Source organism: Protopterus annectens, chromosome 1.part1, assembly GCF_019279795.1.
Source record: "Protopterus annectens isolate FY-2018-M chromosome 1.part1, PAN1.0, whole genome shotgun sequence".
NCBI classification, from domain to species: domain Eukaryota; kingdom Metazoa; phylum Chordata; order Ceratodontiformes; family Protopteridae; genus Protopterus; species Protopterus annectens.
This window is the reverse complement of record NC_056726.1, coordinates 58,752,227-58,774,830: the sequence shown is the minus strand read 5'-3', so window position 1 is coordinate 58,774,830 and position 22,604 is coordinate 58,752,227. Positions and strand designations below refer to the sequence as shown.

Here is a 22,604-nt window from a genome sequence, read left to right as displayed (position 1 = left end):
AGCAGAAACATATGCATAAACATTTAATGAGACAATTAAGGCCACTAAGCAAGACAACATACTTGTACAAAACAAGGCTGATAATTTTCTTTTCACCTGCATATATGCTGCTCATGCAGCCTCAAATGTTACATCTGCCATGTCGTCCTTCAATATGTACCTAAGGTCAAGACTCAGTTATTAAAATTTGATTTGAAAAATGAGTACACACCCACCAGTTTCATCACATAAGTGACTGGCTATTGAGAGGTTTTCCATACAAGTGTTAGCAAAACATCATCCAACTGAAAAATGGCAACTAAGCCAATAAAACTAAAATGTCTGATAAATCACTAGTACCAGACTCCAAGATCAGTGTCTGACCACAGACATTCGGCTGATAAATAGATGACCCGTATAGTACCACTGAAGGAATGGCAAATCCATTTTCCACTGGTAGATGAATGGATGTCTGGAAATATTCTTCACTATCAAACGATAATGCTGCTGGAAGTGTATGACCCCATAGGAGGGGAGATCCAAAGTACCCTTGTAGGTTAAAGTAAAGAGCTTTTGGAACCCCCTGGAGATGATATTGAACTTATGTTGGAAAGATACACTATATTAAATAACAAATCATTTAATTATTAAAAGACAGAGGATCTATGATGTTAATCTAAAGAAACAAAATAGTCCTAGATTTAGTAACATGTGATAGACTCCTGATGCATAAAGTTATTAAAAACATTTCTTCCTGGAGAACATAAATAAAAGGGGATGTATGCGTGTACAAATATACCTCTGTAGGACATGGTGATGTAACAATCAATATGAAAGCAATGGACATGTTGTGCATAAACTCTAGTGTTGTGTTAACTCTAAAAATTGCTAATGTTATGTGTTAGGCAAATATGCTACAAATATCTCAGCAAAACTAGCTTCCATTGAAAACATTTCCTAAAGCTCTCTGACTGTTCTTGTTAATACCAACTAAAATCTCTACCTGATTGTTGTGTTACTATGACTTACAACTACATATGTTATATCTCTGTAGAAGATAACTGCAAAGATTTTCATTTTTTACCTTCACTTAAAAAACAGAATTGAAATGTACACATGCTGTTCGCTTCCTGAATTTTGTTTTATATGCTGAATTGTACTGCATGCAACCATGTACCCTAATATGTTGAATTCTGAGCTGTACTGATAATGAAAAATGTATTCATGGGCCTTATCTGCATATGGATGCCACTCAAAGGACATTCCCTATATCAGACAAAAGTAGAGAAAAACACTAAATATTAACTACTTATATAAAGAGGTGAAAATTGCATGAATATAGAATTTTACCAGGCTTGGATTATTGTTTCACAGATTTGTAAAGATTAATAACATTCCAAAGATTAATTTCATATACCAAACACTTTATTTTTGAGTGATATATATATATATATATATATATATATATATATATATATATATATATATATATATATTATTTACAGTATTTACATATTGCACATGATAGCTGGAATGTTTGTTTTTACATTTAATGTACATGGAGACCAATCACATTAGCTTGTATATATTTATACAAATATGTACTCCACCATGTCTGAAAGTGAGAGACTTGCTCACTAATGTTGGTTCTTAGAATGTTGTTTTCAGCCATTAATTTGCAACTGTATTGCCTGCTTTAAAAAGACAATGTCTTGCAAAGACAAAACACAAGGAAATTGTCATGCAATTTATAATCTGAAGTTGGGGTACAATGTGACCCGAACATTCAAATTCATAAATAAATACTGCTGTTGTACCCCAGCAAACAGTTTTAGACTGCATAAGCATTAACTATACCAAATAACAATAACCAATGCCGCAAAGCATATTCCATCACAATTTTAGGATGCGCAGGTGTCAACAGGACATTTTATGGAGACTGCACATTAAAAAATGTAGAAATTGCTTCAAGATGTTGTCTCTGTGAATAGAAATGTTTATATGTTTGGCAGAAGTGCACTCAGCTGTGAAGTGTGTGTATTTTTAGTACATTGTATAACACCATATACAGTCGACTGTTCTTTGAACATAACAATATTACTACAGACTTGTAAACAGTGCTGGCAACATACAAAACATATGTAAAGGAGTAAATGGAAGTAGTCCATCAGTCTGCAAAAATAAATCTTTGTTCACAATGGAATATGCTATAAACTTATTTAATTCCCTGTTGGCTTGCATGTTGGTTTCCAAGGCACTTTATCTAAGTACTTAGAGTTGGGTTCCTTATACTGTGCTATCGTCATCTGTTAAAAAAAAAAAAAAGTAATACATTAATTTTGTATTGGTCATGAAATCTGACTTTTTTTACATTAATAGTTTTTAGACAATTAAAGTTAGCAATGCAAAATGCAGTGTATAATTTTATGGCTTTGCAACACAAGCTATTTCATATGACCAGTTAAATAAGCAGAAAGGTACAAGACGTTTGTGCATAGTACATATATTATTGCATGCCTTGGACATAATGGGGCACAAACATGAAAGGTAATACCTTCCAGTACTTATAGAATCTATACTGAGCACACAACTAAATACAATGCTGCACTTCCAATATGGGTATCAATATATTTTATGTTCAGATTAAGCAGTTTGTTATTGTATTTTGTAGTAAAGCAGTTAACCCACTAAAGGTAAACTATGATATAGTGAGAGAGATAGAAGAGAGAGAGATAAAAATACATTTCAAGCTGAACTTTAAAACATTTAAAATACAAGTCTTGTTGTTGTCAGGAAAGTAGCAAGGCAAATATTTATCAAGTTTTATAACAAACTACTGGAAATAGCTGATGTTAAAGACCATGCATCCATGAACCTGAATGCATCTTCTCAATTGTTGTAGGAGATCATATTTTCGTAAAATGTTCAACACACTCATATTTAGATATCACTTATTGAAATACAACATACAAATTCAAACAGTGATTTTGTGCTCAATATTTAAAATTGTGATTGAGGAAAACGTGCAGTGTGGTGTAATTTTACTTCCTGGCAATAATTCCATAGATTCATAGGTAAGTACTAGGCTAGCTCCCCTTGAAGGTCATTTTAAGCCTAGCCAATTTCCCTTTTTGTCCTCAAAATAATGATACCATTTGGTTATAGATTGGCTTACCCATCCCATGGTCAATAATTATATATTACCCCTAATGAGAACAACTGGGATCACACCATAGATAATTCGAGGGGACACATGCATGGAATAAAGCATTTAGGAGCTGTCTCTGTCCATTAGTTATACAGGGGGCAGTCTTGGGGTAAATGTTCTGTTTCCCATCCATAGATCTAAATTGCGCTTGAATATGGACAGGGATGAACTTTGTTTTATGTGGATGGGGAATTTGTTTTACATGGATGGGGACTCTGCTCCACAGCAGTGGTATCCACTGTGAGATATACTTGTCCGTCCAAACTATTCTGTTAATTTTGGCAAAGAAGTTTAGATCCCCAGACTGAGTACTTCTGATGGCACTTGACTAGTTGAAGTAAATGGTTCTCCCAAAGATAAGGAAACCTCAAGATAGTACAAACATGATCAAATCAATGTTGGCTTTATGAAGACTGCAGTTTGATCAGTACAATGGCTACTTTTTTAATTCAGTTCCGTAGCATGACTGTATAACATACAGAGAAACGATATTCAGGTGTTAACTCACTTCATTTAGTAGCCCTGGCTTGTTTCTTTCATTATCTACTTACATACTTTGTGAGTCTAAGCAAATCATTAACTAGACTGATGATATGTTCCAGCATAACTCAAGAAAAGACTTATGCCTTACATGATTGATGTATGAATATAAAAGAAAAATATGCTCAAAAATATAAACCCTCAAAGCTGATAGAGTTCAAAAATACAAACTCCAAAGGCTGACTTTTTTTTGAGATTATAATGTTCAGGTAAAAAAAAATTCACACAGAACTATACATGTTTTTGCAAAGATATGAATATATATGCAAAGTTCTAGCCTACCACCCTTTAAATATTTATGTGCCTTTTCTCTTTGTTTATTATAAGTTATCATTGCCTGTTAATTTTTTTCCTCAGCAATAAAAGCATGGGATGGTGGTCACTGAATGATTAACACAGCTTCCTAATTTTTGTTTATGATGGCAAGAAGGTTGGTGTGTCAGAATTTAGTAAATGATGTAGGCTATTAATAAACATGGTGTGCAGCTGCAAAATGCATTCTGTGTACTAGCTTTAGTATACCTCCTACCATTAAAGTGATTGACTTGGACTGCAGTAATGACAGGCAGCATACTGTAGAATGAATGTAGCACATGCATGCAGTGTGGACAGGGGTGTAGTATGTGTATTAATACTACAGATTAAATCATTGTGTAGAAACATATAGGACGATAGTGAAGCAGTGTAACCCCGTTTAGTAAGGTATGATATATCTGATGTATTTTACTCAACAGTTAATTCTCTACTGCGCTGTGATCCACCATCATGCCAAAGAGCAATTTATAAAACTTTTCTGTTCATTAGACATGAGGGCGGCACAGTGGCACAGCATATAGTTTTGTCACCTCACAGCAAGAGGTTTCCTGGTTTGATTCCTAGCTGGGATGCCTTCTGATTGGAGTCTGCATGTCCTCCCTGCGTTTGTGTGGGTTTCTGCCAGGTGCTCTGCTTTCCTCCACATTCCAAAGACATGCTGTAGGTGGACTGGGCACTCCAAATTGGTCATAGGTGTCAGTGAGTGGCATGGAAGAACAACCACGGCAGGGCTAGCCACCTTGGCTCTAGATGATTGTCACTGTTAAAGTGACATCCCAACCCATGTGCAAAAATGGGAAAAAGGGGCTGTGGGTGGAGACTGGCACTTATTAGAATATGATAATGAATCTGGTGCTATGAGACCTCCCATGAGTGGAGCTTAGCTGCATCACTGTGTGGAGGTGGGAACATATGGTTACAGTAGCAGATTTGCCTGAACCACAGGGTACAGCATTCCCTGTAGGGTTTTTGCTACTTTGCAAAGCAAATTTTTGTTTTACAACTCTGCCGGAGTTGCTGCTCAGCTATATAAGCTGCACAGCAAACTGACAGTGAATGAGAGATTATTGCAGTCAGATACACTATATCAACTGTAGGAACATAGTTCTAGTCCCGCAACTTACTCAGCTGGGATCAATCTATATACAGCTGGTGTAGTGTTTCTGACCTGTTTATGATCCTGAGGGAGGGTCATTTGCATACGTGCTCTGTGCATGGAGTACTATGATGACACAGTGTGGTGAGGTCATGTATAGGCTCCCTGCCCATCGTGTAACTGTCTTTATGAATTGCTAAGGGATGTGACATATAATTCTATGGTGTATTAGCCCTTCTCCATGAGGTACAGTGTTCACGAATCATACCAATGCACTTATAAAAGCTTCTCTTTACAGCATTTCATAAACATTTCCCAAAACTGGACAGACTTCCCAATCTCAAGAAAGCAACACTGTCATACTTGTACACAAAACAAGTATTTTTACCTCTCAGGATCCCTTTGGGTTTATATCAATCCTCCATGCTTCTTCTAAACTTTGCTATAAAAAAAAATCTAATGCCATGTACTTCCATGCACTTGCAGTATTCTGTGGAGTCATGAGACATCTTGTATAACACAATGTGCTTAGTGTACAGCTTTTTATTTTAGGGCATTAGGTTGTTTTGCAGGCATATTTACCATAGTAACACCACACATCATGTTGTGCCAGCAATAACTTCTGGAATCCTTTCAGCTATAATCAAATCCATCAACGCAGTTTGCCCTTGGCCTTTCAAACTTTGTATCATGGCAGTATTGATGGCTATGCTCATTTGGCAGAAACATTTTGATGAGCTTTCTGTATTTTGAAAAGAACTTTATGTTGGAACACAGAACAAAGGACTACAATTACAGCATATTTAAATTTCCCTAAGTCATGGCATCTGTAATTACTGTCTTAGATTTATTTCTGTCACTGATTTACTCCTTTTTAAATGATTTAGAAGTAATAACTCCAATGTTATGTCACAATTTCAAAGAAAAGCATACAACACTAATGAAAGCATTTTGTCTTTATTATTAGATTGTTTTCTGCTGCTAACTGTTAGTGGGGCCTTTGTATCCTGGTTTTGTCTATAAGGGCTCATTTTAATAGAACAGCAACTAATGCTGAAATGTTTCTCTTGTATAATGGAATTACATGATGATTAATAAGTATATATTACTTGTCAAAACTTTAAGGGAAACAATGCAAGTTAATATAACTAGTTCACCTATACCGCATTTTATTCCAGGTCACATTGTTTTCTGCCTTACCTGAACTACGTATGCTAAGTCTGGCTTCATCTTTTAATTTCTAGACTAAATATTTCCCTGTTGATCTAGCATAAACGAAAATAGTATAGTAGTACCTAGTATGCGATAAGTAAGCAGTGGCAAAGTAAGTACTAATGTTATTATTATATTATTAGATTGTTTTGAGGGGCAGCCACGGTGGTGCAGTGGTTAGCATTGCCGCCTCACAGCAAGAGGTTCTCCGGTTCGATCCTCGGCTGGGGTGCCTTCTGTGCGGAGTCTGCATGTCCTCCCTGTGGTCGCGTGGGTTTCCTCCGGGTGCTTCGGTTTCCTCCCACATCCCAAAGACATGCTGCAGGTGGATTGGACACTCTAAATTGGCCCTAGGTGTGCGTGAGTGTGCCTTCTGTGGAAGGTTGGGTGCCGGGCTGGCAACTCGACACCGTAAAACTCCACTGCCATTCAATGTGCGGACAAGGCGATCTGCTGTGGCGACCCCTAACCGGGAAAAAGCCAGAAGAAGAAGATTAGATTGTTTTGAGCATGCCTATCCGGAAAGTGAATAATTTTGGTGCTGCAGATGGATCGAGCCCTGATGGAGGCCACAATTGCAGGGCTGAGTGGGTAGGATGACCAAGGAGTTAAGAAAGCATTAGGGTCTGTGGAAGACATCCTCATGGGCAAAGACTCACTGCCTGTCCAACCTTACTGTATAATATCAGCTGTCTAGGTAGATTAAGGGCTAAGAAAATGCCCATACATGCATATAAGCATATGAGAGATTGACAATGGCTTTCTCCACTTCGACGTCTTTTCCTAACCCACTGACAGCTGAGGCAATCCCATCCCTGGAAAGGGGAGTATTATCAGGCACAAAATTTAGGAGTATAGGAGAAATAGAAAACAGCTGATAGTCAGCTGGAAGCATGTCAGGGACAGATAAATAAATAAACAAATAAATAAATATCTATACTACCGAGCTACTAAATGTACTCAGTGAGTGTCTTCACCTTTTCACAGGGTAATTCTTCACTGCTATTTATTATAAATAAGTTGCTTTTTAGCTATGTGTTTTTTTTTATTCTGATACTCATTTTTATAAAATATTACAACTTCCTCTTAAAAGAATTTGTTCATGCCATTTGGGCAAATGTCTGCCTGACTGTCTGTTTTTGGGCTGCCCCCAACCACTTGCAAAGTTAAATAACATTACTCATATTGCACAGATTAATAGAAAGATATAGGAGAAGATATAGGAAAATAAGGAAGATATAAGAGATGGTAAAAAAACAGGAGGACAGTAATAATGTACAAAAGGACAGACAGTAATAAAACCTTACATACAGAGTCTAGAACATTCATTTGTATCCCACTAATCCAACCTGGGAACTGTACTTCAGCAAACATCTTATTGAACAAACCATCAAAAGATTTTACAGTTGTGGAATGTGTTTCTTATTTATTTATTTGACATTTGTTAACTGGGATGGTCCAACTGGGCATAACCTTTTTTCATTGGAGGCCCGGGGAGAAAATCTCCACATAACAACAGTAAGAATAAAATGAGATACTGTACAAGACAAATATTTAATGCATATTATTATTATTACTTTATTATTATTATTATTATTATTATTATTATTATTCATAATACTTATGCACAAAGATGGGCCTGAAGATGGTAAGTTAATAGTGGCCTTGCATTATTTTTAGAGACGAGAACTCTGGCCAGGCTTTTGTTGATCCTCTACCAAAGGCAAGAATGAGAGCTATGCCAATTAGAAATAATATCGGGTTGAAAATAATTGCTAAAGTATAGAAACCCTTTCTGCTTTTGTATTTTAAACCATACAATTTGTAAAATTCTGAGTTCTGAGCAATAGACAACTTGTTTTAGAGACAAAAAGATGTAGAACAATGAATCAAAACATTTACGTACAACACAAGATTTAAAGGTCCAGTTTTATAACATCTTTTTATACAAGCTATATTTTCTTTCATTACTTATTTGAGAAAAATGTTTTAAGAAAAGTGATCTGGATAAATAAACCAAATATAACAGCTCAGTAAATGTGTTTTTTAAGCTGTTGCATACTGTTTCACTGTGACAATGAAATTTAGAAAGAAGGCTCACACAGACGCTTCATGAATGCTAAATGTTTTATCTCATGCATGGGTCCCTCAAATTATCTATGCCATGATCCCAGTTATTCTCATTACAGGTAATATATAATTACAGTCCCTGGTATGGGTAAGACCAATCTATAGCTAAATGAGATAGTTTATATCAAGCACAGAAAGGGAAAATGGCTAGGTTTAAAATGGCCCACAAGGGTTGCTAGCCTAGTACTTATCTATGAATCTGTGAATGATTATACAAGCAGCTGCATCTGCTGCATTAAGCTGCAACATGGCTTAAACAGTTATATCTTACTTAAATATACAGCTGGATATTGCAATGAGATATGAAGGGTAGTGCTCACCAATCAAGGTAGACATCTATTTATTTAACTATTTATGATAATTTCACACATCAATCACATGTGCTACTTCTGGCAGTAAATATTTGTGCAGCACATTATGTACGCAGTGGATTACAGTACTCACTTTAGCCACAGCATGCAATACTGAGCCTAAAGATGGCCGCCATCTTCCTCAAAATTGACAGCTGCCTTTCCTGGATCATTCAGACACTCACCAGAGATTGCTGACTCTAAACATGCTTACCTTCACTAACTCATGTTTTATGAATCAGGAGGTGCCATGCTTTCTTTGCTTAGCTGCAACTAAAAATGTCTGAATTAACACAGGAAATGTAAACTGTTACATGTATTGTCAACTACAGTTCAGTTAAATACACTTTTTAATATTCTGATATTAATCTTGTTTTCTAGTTTTGTATATTTTATATTCAGCTTGCATTTTGTAAAGAAACTGTGACAAATCAGATCTGAAGGATATACAGGAGCACCTGCGGGCAAAGGTCGAACAAATCTACAACAATGTATAATCCAAAAAAAGAAGACTTTGATCACCATAGCAACAAGGAGCAAAGAGCAGTGTAATAAAAACAAACTGAAATAGAAATAAAACAAAACCTTTAATAGCAAAAGGTGAGCGCTTTTGTGGAAAACCACTTCCTCAGATCTTAATACAAAACAGCAAACTACAGACTTTATCAAGAGAGCTGCACCAATTAACACACAAGAGCCTAAAAACCAACTAATAAAAACACATACAGCAGACACATCATTTAAATATGACATCAATAGTGACATCTACTGCTCATTCCTAAAACACAATTACTAAGGCAATCAACTCAATGAGGCAGGCCACACTTATGAAGCACTGGCCTTAAAGAAATACTATACAATGGGTAATGCTGTAATTGGTTAGTAGTGTGGGTAGCCCAGGGACCAAACAAACCAATAATATTTAATATTTATTATACCCACTATGACTTATAACCTAAAGAATAATATACTTTTATAAGAAAAGAAACTGTTACTTTTCTTAAATAGTAACATATGTCTGTTGTTTCGCCTGTTTCGCCGATCCGCGGCACCAAGCGCGGTTGGCGATGTAGATGATAAAAAAACGGAGAAAGAAAATAAGAAAGCAAAGAGTAGATTATATATATTAGCTATAGTTTTATGATGTTTTAAATAATAAACAACGGACAATGTTGTTTATTTGCGTCTATCTCTGTAATGTTAAACTCATCCATTTATATTAAACTCATACTCAAGATCTTGCTTTCTCCTGCTTTGCTCGTTAAACACTGCTCAACACTGCCTCACTCGGGTTAAACATAGACTTTTTAACGATAAGCAAGGTTTATCCTCGATTGCTTGTTTAAAAAGCTGTTTAAAAATAACCCACTATATATAAATACCATAAAAGCTTGTGTATAACGATGGAACTGGAAAAAGCTGACGGAAAACGCCTTTTCCATTAGTATAACTTCGATGAACGAACCGCTGGCCAATCCGCAGCGGCACGCTTTGGGGATCATGGTATAATATCATTTAAGCCAGGTTTAACATTGGCTTGCAATTTAATAATCCAATGCAGTTCTCTGCACTCTGTCTTATTCACAGTATCACCTCCCCATAAATCCTCAGTTAGCATTTCAAAAATGGTAAACTTAAAACAATGAGCAACACCATGTTCCACAAAATTTTTCGCTAAAGTGTTAGCCATCCTGTTATTCCTAATATCCCCTATATGCTCCAGAATCCTTTCCTTCAGCATCCTATTCATTTTGCCAACATATTAGTAAGAATCACATGTTTGACACAAAGCCAAGTAAACAACACTGGCACTCTTTGCAATTGGCATAAAAAACAATATCTATACAAGAATTACAGGCAGAAAGCCCAATACTGCTAGTGACAAATATATACTTGCAGGCATTACAGAAACAGCATGGAAACATAACAAGCCAATTGGAACAAATCAAAGAAGGTTTATGGAAAGTCCTGTAACACAGAACATGCTTATGTGACTGATTGTTGCAAAAAGAAAATTGTGATTCCGAACCCAGAACTTCCTTTAAATGCAGGTCTGACATAAGGGCATGTCAATTCCTTTCAACAATTTTGCACAATATCACTTGAATATGTGAACACCACTCCTTCTCACCTGCCCCATAGAAGTAGTGTACATTGTCAGCTGATCTTTCAGCAAAGTATGGTTTATCAAATGTATGTCTAAGCGCATGGACCTCAGTAACAACTTCCGCAACTTCAGTGAATTCCATTTCAGTTTTTTTTACGCTGCTCTTTGCTGTGGTAGTTGAAGTCTTCTTTTTTAGATTACACAAGTCAGATTTGCTTAGGTTGCCAGTTTTTGTATTTAAGTGTGTGTGTGTGTGTATATATATATATATACATATATTTTATATATATATATATATATATATATATATATATATATATATATATATATACACACACACATACAGATACATACTCAGTATATTTTATACTGAAATATATACATTAGCTATAGATTCATAAAACTGAATTTTTTTATTATTTCATAAGGTGGTACTTTGTATAATGCTTATCAGCAGAACCATTTATGCAGAATATAAACACATCTTCGCCACCAGCACCTGAGTAATAGCAGGTACACCAAAAAGTACTGTGCAACACATAATAATGCTGGAGCAGCCATGCATTGACATGTGTAGTAACGTCTAGTGTACGTATTTGGATGAGAAGGCTGCAAAACTCAGATGATGTAAATGACACAGAGGCTTACATGCACTGCTTTACACCATCTCCTTTGCATGACAGCTGATTCAATAGACTATATAAAACTACAAAGTGGGTTTAATATCAAAGTATTTTCAATGCTAGTCCTAGGTTTAGAGTACACTCTGCCAAAATGCGTGATACATTACAGAGTAACAGATATAGCAGTGCTTATGATGTAGCACATAATAGTTATATTAATTGCCTGCAGTTTAATGGATTCTACTACACTATAAATCTCACACTACAAATATAGCAGGCAATTCATTGTATCAGACTGATTTGCTTCAGAAATAATTATCTTATTACATGAGTTTGTGTACTATGAAACTCATATAAGAAGTGCTCAAGTTCATTAACAGTACAAACAACTGCAACACTTCTAATTCATATTCCCTATATGGAAGGCCAGACCCCCCCCATGTAATTATTCTCACTCTGACGTTGGTGTACTTTGGAGAAAGAGTTAGCAATGATGAACAGTGTGAAGTCTATCTCGCTTTTTCTCTGGACTGTTGTGAGAGCAGATTATCCATTAAGAAGGCACTTACAACCAGTAGCATCCCACTCCTATCTATCTTGAGCAAATGAAAACTCAAACTGTAAATGTGAGATGAGTTTTAGTAATCTAACCAATGGGCTGTAAACTTAATAGTCTAATACACAGTCTGTCTGTCTTGTAGTTTCTGTATTTCCTTTACAAGTTGCTGCACAAAAGGGGTGCCGAAATACTTCAGTCTTTTATTGTGTTGATGCTGACACCCCTACCACAATATCAAGATATCCTGTGTTGTTATGGCTTTTTTGTAAACACCAACAATGACTTTCCTATAGCGAGACATACAGTACTTCTGATCCTCTGTCATCTAGCACTAGAGTGGAAACAGTTAAGGCTATAGGATGACAGTATGCTTCATTCTAATTTACTGAGTTTGATTCCATTTTCTATACTTGCATACTGTGCTATTTGGAACAAGTCACTTAACTAGACTCTTGGGTTATATCTTTCTCTAATCTGTCATACCTGCCTGATAAGACAAATGAACACACATGTAAATAAATAAACAAGACTAGGCTGAATTTAGTCCTGATACATTATAAACTCATATGATGCCTTTAACTGTACTTAAATGAGAGAAGAATCAGGATTCAGTCATGGAAAATGGTTGCAGGGTACAACTTGCAAGATCAACTATGGCAAAAAAAATATGATTTAAAAAAAAAAATAAAGCCTCATTTTTGTCTGTATTTAAAAGTGTGAAATTAATATAGTTCCATAATTGTTGAGACAATGTCCACAATTTTTCATATGCATAGAGGTGTAAGGCATACTTCTGAATAATGTCACCTAAATCACATACCAAAGAACAGTGTTAGACAAGTTTTCTGCCTTCTGTGTTATGACATCTGTGACGTGCCTTCACTGGGCCAGTGATCAAGGAGTCTCAATCCTCACCACGGACACTGGTGAGGGTTGTTCACTTGGAACAAAAATAGATACACAGTATTTTCAGATGCAGCTCTCTGCACCAAGCACAATTTCACTTAACGGCACACAGTGAACACACTCCCTTTCTGGTGCTGGGTTTCACTCTCTCTCACCAGGTCCCAAATAAGACTCTCTACTGACACAGCTGTAGAGTTGAGTCCTCAGCTGAGTTTTCCAAGCCAAGTCCTCCACCACCACTCTCTCTGTGAATTCAGTGTTCTGTGTCCCTGCTCCAAGTAGCTGACACACATACTCTTTGAAGTCTGATTTTCACACACACACACACACACACACACACACACACACACACACACACACACACACACACACACACACACACACACACACACACACACACACACACACACCTGGGAAAGGCTGGCACAGATTTACCAGGTATGCCCCCTTTGCCCAGACTATAAGGTAGATACTCCCACCAGAACACTCTAAAGAGAGCTACTCTAAGGCTCTTACAAGGGTGCCCAATTATACTGAGTAAAATGAATACTAATATAAACGTTAGTGTTTGACCAATGGAGCAAGGCTTTCAGGAGTGGCCAGAGTATCACCAAATGAATATAAGTATTCTCAAAGGTTAAAATGCTTTCTAAAAGACCAGCCACAATGAAAAGTTTAAATATATTTAATAAGTAATATAAGTGAATGAAAATACTAAATATCTATTTACAATAAACACCAGAGGTTCAACCACAAGAAATATTAAAAATAATACAGATGGAAAGGTTCAAACAGATGCATAAATACAATACTTAACTAATCTCACTATATTTTCCAGACTGTTCTAAAGAATTACTGCTCCTAGTTCACTTACTAGAACAAGTCAAGATGAAGTGGGTGAGTGGTCCTTCTTTGTCAAGTTTCACAAACAGACTGCCCTGGGACTTCTGTCTCCTCTAGTATTAAAACATCATTTCAGTGCTAGATTACAGAATGACATCACATACATCTGGTTATCTGACATCTAGTTCCCACACTGCCCCTTCTACTAGAAACTGAGCCAGAATCTTACACATATGTGTTATCCAGTGGCGGCTCGTGATATTGGACTGCAGGACTGTAGCCCCCCCAGCTGTAAACCAAAATAAAAAAATAAAATCCCACCGAAATAAAAAAAAAAAAGTCCCAGCTGTAAACCAAAATAAAATAAAATCCCGGAACTCCATGCATGCATGCTCATAAACTTGAATCTGGGCTTCTGTTTAATCAGTCTGGATTTGGAAAGAAGGCAGCAGTCTACAGATGCCCCAGAAGTCTATGTGGTTGCAACCACATCGACTGGAAGGGGATCAGACTGCAAGGTCTGCAGTCTGTGCATGCTTGGAATGAGCTAGAGGAGGCAGGAGGCACTGCACACACACATGCGTGGCATACCGGCACCGAGAAACAGGAGCTGCAGCAATATGAACTCAGCATGGGTAACTGGCTTATTTATTCCAGGGATGGGGAACTGGCATGAGGCGAGGAACTGACTTGAAACAGGAGCTGCTGTTGCGGACTTTAGAAATGAATGGAGGATGGGACAGGGAACTGGCATGGGATGATGAACTGACTTGAAACAGGAGCTGCTGCTGCAGACTTTTGAATTGAATGAAGGATGGGGTAGGGAACTGGCCATCAGGAGCAAGCTGGATTCACTCAGGTACTGGGATTGGGAACTGGCCATCCAGAGCGAGCTGGATTCACTCAGGTACTAGTGTGTGTGAGTGTGTGTGTGTGTGTGTGTGTGTGTGTGTGTGTGTGTGTGTGTGTGTGTATCTCTGTGTGTGTTGATCGCAGGTAAGTGGGTGTATGTGTGAGTGTGTGTGTGTGTGTGTGTGTGTGTGTGTGTGTGTGTGTGTGTGTGTGTGTGTGTGTGTGTGTGTGTGTGTGTATCCACAACAATCTTAACTTTTTCCCATACCTGTTGTCTCCCACTACCCTTTACCTTTCTTGCTACATTCCTGTACACATTCCTAACCAGGCTAAATTCTACTTTAAGGCAATATTTCTGCACATGGACAGAACAATGATGGCATGGTTATGCTAATGCCCTGCACAGTAGATGTATGATCTCTGTTACTCTGGACACAATTCAAATTGTGATACAGCCCAGTATTGCACTATTATAATATCTAACAAATGTAATAAATATTTAATAATGCTTCATTGTATCTTCTTATTTTGCTATATGATATACTCAGATGCTGTTTATGTATTTAATGAATATATTTATTTATCATGTAAGTTAATTGGTCCAAAGAACTTCTGTAGCCTCAGACCAGTCCATGAAAGTAAAGTACATTTTTAAATATGTACATATGGGTCCTCTATAAATGATTGACATTTCAGAAAGCTGATTTTCTAAAGATATAGTCAAAATGGTTAATGTTTTGAAATGTTGACAGCAAATTAGTGCAGAAAGACTGTTTCCACTGAGATTGCAGAACAGTGGGGATCTGGGAAGTTGCCATTTTGCTCACTGAAGTGCAATCCTGGAGTTGGTATATATAATTAGCATGGGGTGTGGGAGGTGCAGAGGGCTTGTCCCTCTACAAAAACAAAGTGCTTGATGTTTTATCATTTTTAGACATTTCAAAATGTTGACCATTTCATCTAGATCTTTAGAAGGTTGATGTTCTAAAATGTCGATCTTCTGAAGTAGATTCATATAACCAACACAAAAATATTTGCTGACTAATAATAAATATGCATAATTATTAATGTTTACAGTAGTCTATTAACTGTGTGAAAATTATTATGATTAAATTTGTTGCTATTAAATTTTGACATACATTATTTGCAAAATCATAATCAGTAACATGGAAAATAAATTTTCACATGTTCAGAAACAGGCCTGTAAAAAATATGCACAAAATGACAGTAAACTTTAATAGATCAGAACACAGACAAATTTGCTCTGCATTAAATATTTGCTCATTGTAGCTCTTCTTATGTGGGAAAATAACTGAGACTTAGAAAATAACAGCTGAAAATTGTTTTGAATGGATATGGGGGGCAGCTGCATATAGCTAAAACAGGTTTAAATAATCAACATTCAGAAGCAGACAATATAAATAGTGTTCATTTGTGTACATCAGACATAGCTTTGATAATGTAAGATGTATTAACATGTTGAATATGGATTTATATGCTGAATGGGGGCGATAGTTAATATGTAATAATTTGAAAGTAAGAGCTGAAATAACACTTTGTGCTGCTCTTTCAGTCACTGGCATCCACTTGACATTTGTAGGGTAATATAATGATACTGTCTTGTATCAGCTAGGGTAAAACATCTCCAGCCTTTATTTAATACTGTTTTTGGAAGATAAGCACAATTTGTAGAGGAAAGTACTTTGGATGGTAGGGTATATTCAGATGTAGTTTTCCAGATCTATTTATAATAGATCTAGAGCTGTCAGAAGGTCGGAATCTACTCAGTTTGCAGAATCATTTTAATAGATATTGGACAGTCTGTGATTATTTTGGTGTGGTAGGAAAAATAAGGGCTGGGTCTAATCAGATAGGGAGATATTTAAAATGGAATATAATGTTGATTTCTTTACACAGGGTAATTTCAGTAGCAGTAATTCTTTGGACTCTGGCTATTTGCAAATAGTATTGATTATCTTGTAAATGCATTTAAAATGCACACATTAGAAAAAGGCCTACAGCTACATCATCAGCCTAAAGAATTAAGGTGATTAAGATCTGAAGTTAAGCAAATGATATGCAGAGAATAAAGGATGGGTCCAAGGGCACATTTGTGTTACATAACAATGGTGGCAATGCTTATTTATAAACGTTACCTAACTGAACCTTGACTGGTCTGTTTTGTAGACAGTTTATAAACAAGCAAGTGGTCCCTCACCAAAGCTAAGATAATAAGCTGTTCTTCAGAATGGTCAATGATTTACCAAATTTTTATTCTTTTAGGTCTGTGAATAAGACTCCAGTCATTAAGCGTTGCCTATGATCAGTTGTAATATGGAGAGCTCTGAGTATGCTGTAATCCTGCCTGTACCAATGATATGCATGAAGTAACAGACTGTACTCATTCACAAATTCTCTTACTTCAGCACACACCAGATTGCTGAGATATTTTGCAAATTTAAATCCCTCAGGCTAAGGTGGGTCAGAAAAAGGACTGAGCATGGCTGGCATCACATTAATCTGCTAGAGAGTGTACATTTCAACTCATTCCTAGCAGTCAACTTGGCAAATCTTATCACACCAGTGACATACAGTTGTAACTCTCTTAACCAAGACTTAGTATGTCAACATACATTCCTTGAAAGATGACATAGACTGCATGTATCACTGGATGACTTGAGCTCAAGAATCCCTGCATTTACCATTGTAATGAATACCACTCATCAGAACTCAAATGCTCCAGGTTTGAATCAGGGTGTAACATGCTATAAATTGTGTCAAGAGTATGGAATTCTGGTGTACCTCTTGATAACTAACTGAAGGACCTGGTTTCAACTGTTCTTATCTCTCAGTGCTTTCTTCATAGGAATGCTAGCCTCATTAAGGACATAATTCTATGTAAGGGTCTCTCACTTGATTGTTATTTCCTGCATGTATTACTGCAACTCTTTGTATCTGTGACTGCCTAAAGCAGAACTTTACCATTTATAGCTAATGCAAGGCTCCACAGCCCAGCTGTCTGTCTGTCTCTCTTATTCTCCCCAAGCTAAGGGTTCTACAAAACTGCATCCATTACAGTTTAGCAACTGTTCTAGAAGGCAACCTGGAAACTTGTAAGAGGCATTACAACAAGGTTGACTTATTTAGTTTAAGTTATGCAGGGTTTCAAATAGACTTTCAATAAATCTGCACGGATGCTATATAGAGGCAGATGTTGACTAAACTGTAAATTTGTTTGGAAACTAACAATAATTTTGTTTAACTTGCACCAGCAGAATATATTGTTCTTTTGTAAAGTAAATTGTTTTGTACAACTAAATGTTGTTTTAGCTGTGTTCATTGTGATTTGCATTTTTCTTCTGAAGACAGGGAACTCACTGTGATGTTAAGGTGGTTTGTCTGCTTCCAAGAACGCCATGTTTTATCCTGTAGTAAGAGTGACATATCAATGCCAGTAGAAAAACCGAAAGATCTTTGTCTGTAGACTCTGAATTTAAAGTTTTGGAAGTTGTGGATATTTAGCTGTTTATCAGTGAATATTAGTACAGCCAATGAATGTATGAGACTGCATTGGTTTGTTTAACATATTTCTATTAGTGTTTGCACTGTAAATGTAAAATAAAACTTTTAAATGAAATCCAAATCATCGTAGAAGTAAAGCAGTATGCACATTACAGTGTTTATGGTAAATGGGGTGAAACAGCCAAGTAATGGGACATTGGAATATCTGCTGGGTAGAGGACCCATTCCACCATGATTTTGTGAGGGGGAAGAGTGGCAAACTCAAAGATAGCCCCGTCTGAACTATACCTCTCCACTGTCCAGATTTTCACAGAATGAATAGATTTTGCTTCTTATTTTTGGTTTGCTCCTCATAAAATGTGTGGTTTCCTGGCAAATCATTTAGGAATGAAGTCACTAAATAATGACAGACATTGAGTTTCAGACTTCATACCCTTCAGAAAAATGCATGCTAAAGCAAGACCTGTTATTCTGTCAACTGTCTAAGTTTATACAAGAGCAATTGTTAGTACTGCCTGTATGTTCTCCAAATATATTTGGCCTTGTCCAGATTTCCTGTGTTAAGAGGTTGAGAGATACGTGCAAATAAATCACTTTATAGACTTAGGTATATACAAATCTGTCAACTGTCCCCGTCTTTGGCTCCACATGTTGCTCTCCCCCTAATAATCCCTCCGCAAAATGGCAATTTTGGAAGAAAATGTTGAGGGTTTACAATTAATAAATAATTGTAATGATCAGAGTTATGGATTACTTTTATTTCAGAAATGCATGTAGATTCTCTTATTTTGTCAGCTGCTCAACTTAAGAGTACTAAAGTTAAAAAAGTCCCTTCTTTTACAGGTTCCCAGCTGTATTGTGTGGCTATTTTATATTGTTGCATCACATTTGGTCCATTTTTTATAAAATTGTGGTTTTCTGGCAAATTAGTGGCAAATCATTAAAAATTGAAGTTAGAAAATAATGACAGACATTTGAGTTTCAGCTTTCATACCCTTCAGGAAAGTCATACTAATACAAGACCTACTATTCTATTATCTTTCTAAGTTTATAAGAGCAATATTTAAAAATTGTCCTTATTTTTGGGCCTTTGCCCCACTTCTATTTATTGCTTTGTCCAGATTTCTTGCTCTGAGGTTGAGAGGTATGACAAATGTGCAAGGGCCATCACTGTCAGCCAGAGACATTTCAAATTGTGACATACTTGTTGCACCCCACTCCCCCATGTAGTGACTCTGGATGTGGCCAAGCAAGGAAAGGAGCAGTTATGCAGTGTAGGTGTGCAGAGTATCCCCCCATCCAAGGTAGACATAAGTATTACAGTGACTTTTCATCTGTCCTTGATTTTGCAGAATGTTCTGGTTTTCTGTCATATTTTTATACTGTTGATTTATGCTTCTTATTATTCAGAAAATGCATGTTATTGCAGTGCCTGTTGCTCTGTGTTTAAGTAGCAATGCTTTAATGACCATCAGGTAAGCTTGTCTGAGACTGTAAGATGCAAGTAAGCTTTAATAAGCATACTGTTAAAGAATTACCAACACTGAAAGCCTTTTTGTTGTTGCCATGCAGAAAATATTTACATAACTAGATAATGTATAAGACTCAGGTATTGAAATGCACATGACAGTATTTGTAATAAAGGACAGGATTACACTATTTTCAGAAGCTCATTACATTTGTTGGAGACTTGCAGTCATCTTTGCAGGCTTTACCCGTAAACTAAACAGAATGCCAGTCTATCATGTGTGGTCTATAACCTGTGCAGTAATCCTTTAAGCAATGTATCTTGAGTTTGTTTCTTGTTTGCTGTTGAATTTTTTACTTTGATCATGTTTTCCCCATGAAACAAGTAGATGGTTGTTGTCAGGCAGCAGATCTTTTTCGGATAAGAAACATTTGTACAAGTGGGGGTATCACATTGGATTGCTACTGTTAGCATGTCACTTGGTACTTTTATAAAGCCGAATATAAATTATAATTAGAACTGCAGTGCAAGGAGAAATGGTTTAAGTTGAGTGCTGCTTGTTTTTTTTATACTTGATTTTGACTGGCATTCCAGTAATGTATTTAAAAAGTAATTTATTTTTTCATGCCTCAAAGCCTTTTTGTTTCCATCTAGATATTAAATAAGCTGTCATGTAGCCAATGCATTGAAATATTTTTTTTCTTCTACACTTCATTTTGTCTTGATTGGGCTCTCATAATGACAGTTTGGCACCCAGGGCAGCGTATTTAATTAAAAATCCCAGTTTTTGTGGTTTTGTGCATAGCTCTGCCAATGTCTAGTTGGTCACACCCCTTCCTGCTGGTCTCACCCATTCAACTGTCTCCTGGAGCCCCCCTTTGATTTTAAGTCACCAGCCACCACTGGTGTTACCATACATACACATAGAACTTTGCTAAGATGTGTTATAGCATCTGGAAACTATAAAAACATTTCTAAAACTTCCACCCTTCCAGGGTAGCAATTAGTTCACCCCTAAGAACAATACAGTAGGATTCCTAGTCCTGGTTTTCACAGACATGTTGTCTCTGGCTACATTCAGAATTGTAATCTACAATCTTTATGGCCTAAACCAGGTAATTTAATTTCAGACTATTTTCAAAGTTAGCTGGACTGAAATTAACCTCTTCTCTTCCAGCATCCTCTGTTACAATATATTCATTTCAAAAGTTACAATACAGTCTAACATACAGGTTTATTTCTTTTCTGTCCAACAGGACCCACTGTTGGTACATTTTAACACAAGTAGCTTTACAAATACATTTTCAACACAAGCACCTGTATAAATCAGTTTGATATACAAATGACATACAATTCTTTACAAAACTCCAGCTAGCTGTGCTGGCATATGCTCCACATGAATTGCCCTACTCTCTCTGGCATAGCTGCCACTACTTCACATCATCACATCACCCATTCTTATAAAAGTTTGTGTTGCTGATGTTTTTGACCCATTCACCTTCACTATGTTCAAATGGGATTTTCCTAATAAAGAATTGTTGCCCTGAGACATTTTATGCCTCAACCAAACCAACAAAAGACATATTACTGAACTTTACTAGTAAGCAATAGCTCAAAATATAAGACTCCCCTCCACTCATCACACCCGTGAAATAGTTGCAAAGTCAGGCTTTTGTATAATAGAAACCTATGCAAAAATGGCAGAATATTTATGTACTGTGGTGTCATTAAATTTGAAATTTTGGCAATGAATCATGAGAACAGTACATTTTATACTTTCTATAAATTTCAAGTCAGAAATATAAACAATCATTTGGAAACAAATGAAAGAATCTTGATATAATGCAGTCACTCCTCATAATTTAGCAGATCAAGACTGATTCTTATAGCTTTCTGCTACTGCCCCCAAACAAACTATCTTGCAAACCTCGATTCATATTTTAAAGAGCTAATAGTAAATAAACAGCAATATATCAATGGACCAACTTCTGTTACATGGAAATATAATGTTATAGAATCTGATAAAGCAAAACAGGCGGCTTCCCAACAGACCCTTATATAGTTTTGCAAGAATACAGTTTTCTCAGTGAATTACCTCAAATTAGAAACTCAGTCCATGAAAGAGCTTGAAATTCTTTCACTAATAAAATGTCCGCAATACTCCAGATAACTCATCATTGCACTTGCTTGCATATACCAAGTCTGGGATGGCCATTTCTCAGAATATTCCATTTCTCTGAAGTATGGTAATATTTGAGTTGGTGTAAATAAGTTTGAGATTTGTGGGCTGCTTGCCCTCCACATTAAAGGGGGGTGCAGGGGGGACTTTCCCCACTGCAAAAAATAAGTTTAAAGGAGCAAAGCAATGTTCAATATTTGTTTTTTTCCCTGAGTTGTCAGTCTTTTTTTTTTGGGGGTGTGTGTGTGTTAGCACTCAATGTTATGAGTGCCAGCATTTCAATATGCAGCTATGTATGTGTGTGTGTGTGTGTGTGTGTGTGTGTGTGTGTGTGTGTGTGTGTGTGTGTGTGTGCGTGTGTGCGTGTGTGCGTGTGTGTGTGTGTTTGTGTGTGTGTGTGTGTGTGTGTGTGTGTGTGTGTGTGTGCGTCCATATTTATATGTGTGTATGTGAGTGCATATTTATATGTGTGTATGTGAATGTGTGTCTGTGTTTTCGGTTTCATTCAAGTGGACATTTTTCACCGTTAGTACTTCAAAATAATTTCTGTATTCCTTTCACACTTGCAAAAGCTTTCTTAACACCATCCTTTAGTCATGAAGTTTGATATACTCATATTTGGAAACCTTGAATAAACTTAGTCATGACAGCTAGCCAAGAAAGAGTAGCCTTGAATCAACTTAGTCATGATGTCTAGCTAGGAAAGGTTAGCCTT

General features: G+C 36.6%; 1 protein-coding gene across 1 annotated transcript in view; it reads right to left on the bottom strand.

The window, feature by feature from the left end:
* Positions 1-1,487: 1,487 nt before the first annotated feature.
* Positions 1,488-22,604, bottom strand: part of ALKAL2 (ALK and LTK ligand 2) — a 67,780-nt gene continuing 46,663 nt past the window's right edge. The window contains exon 6 of the mRNA XM_044073587.1: positions 1,488-2,285. The gene's annotated coding sequence lies outside the window, so the exon portion shown is untranslated. The remainder of the gene's footprint in view (positions 2,286-22,604) is intronic.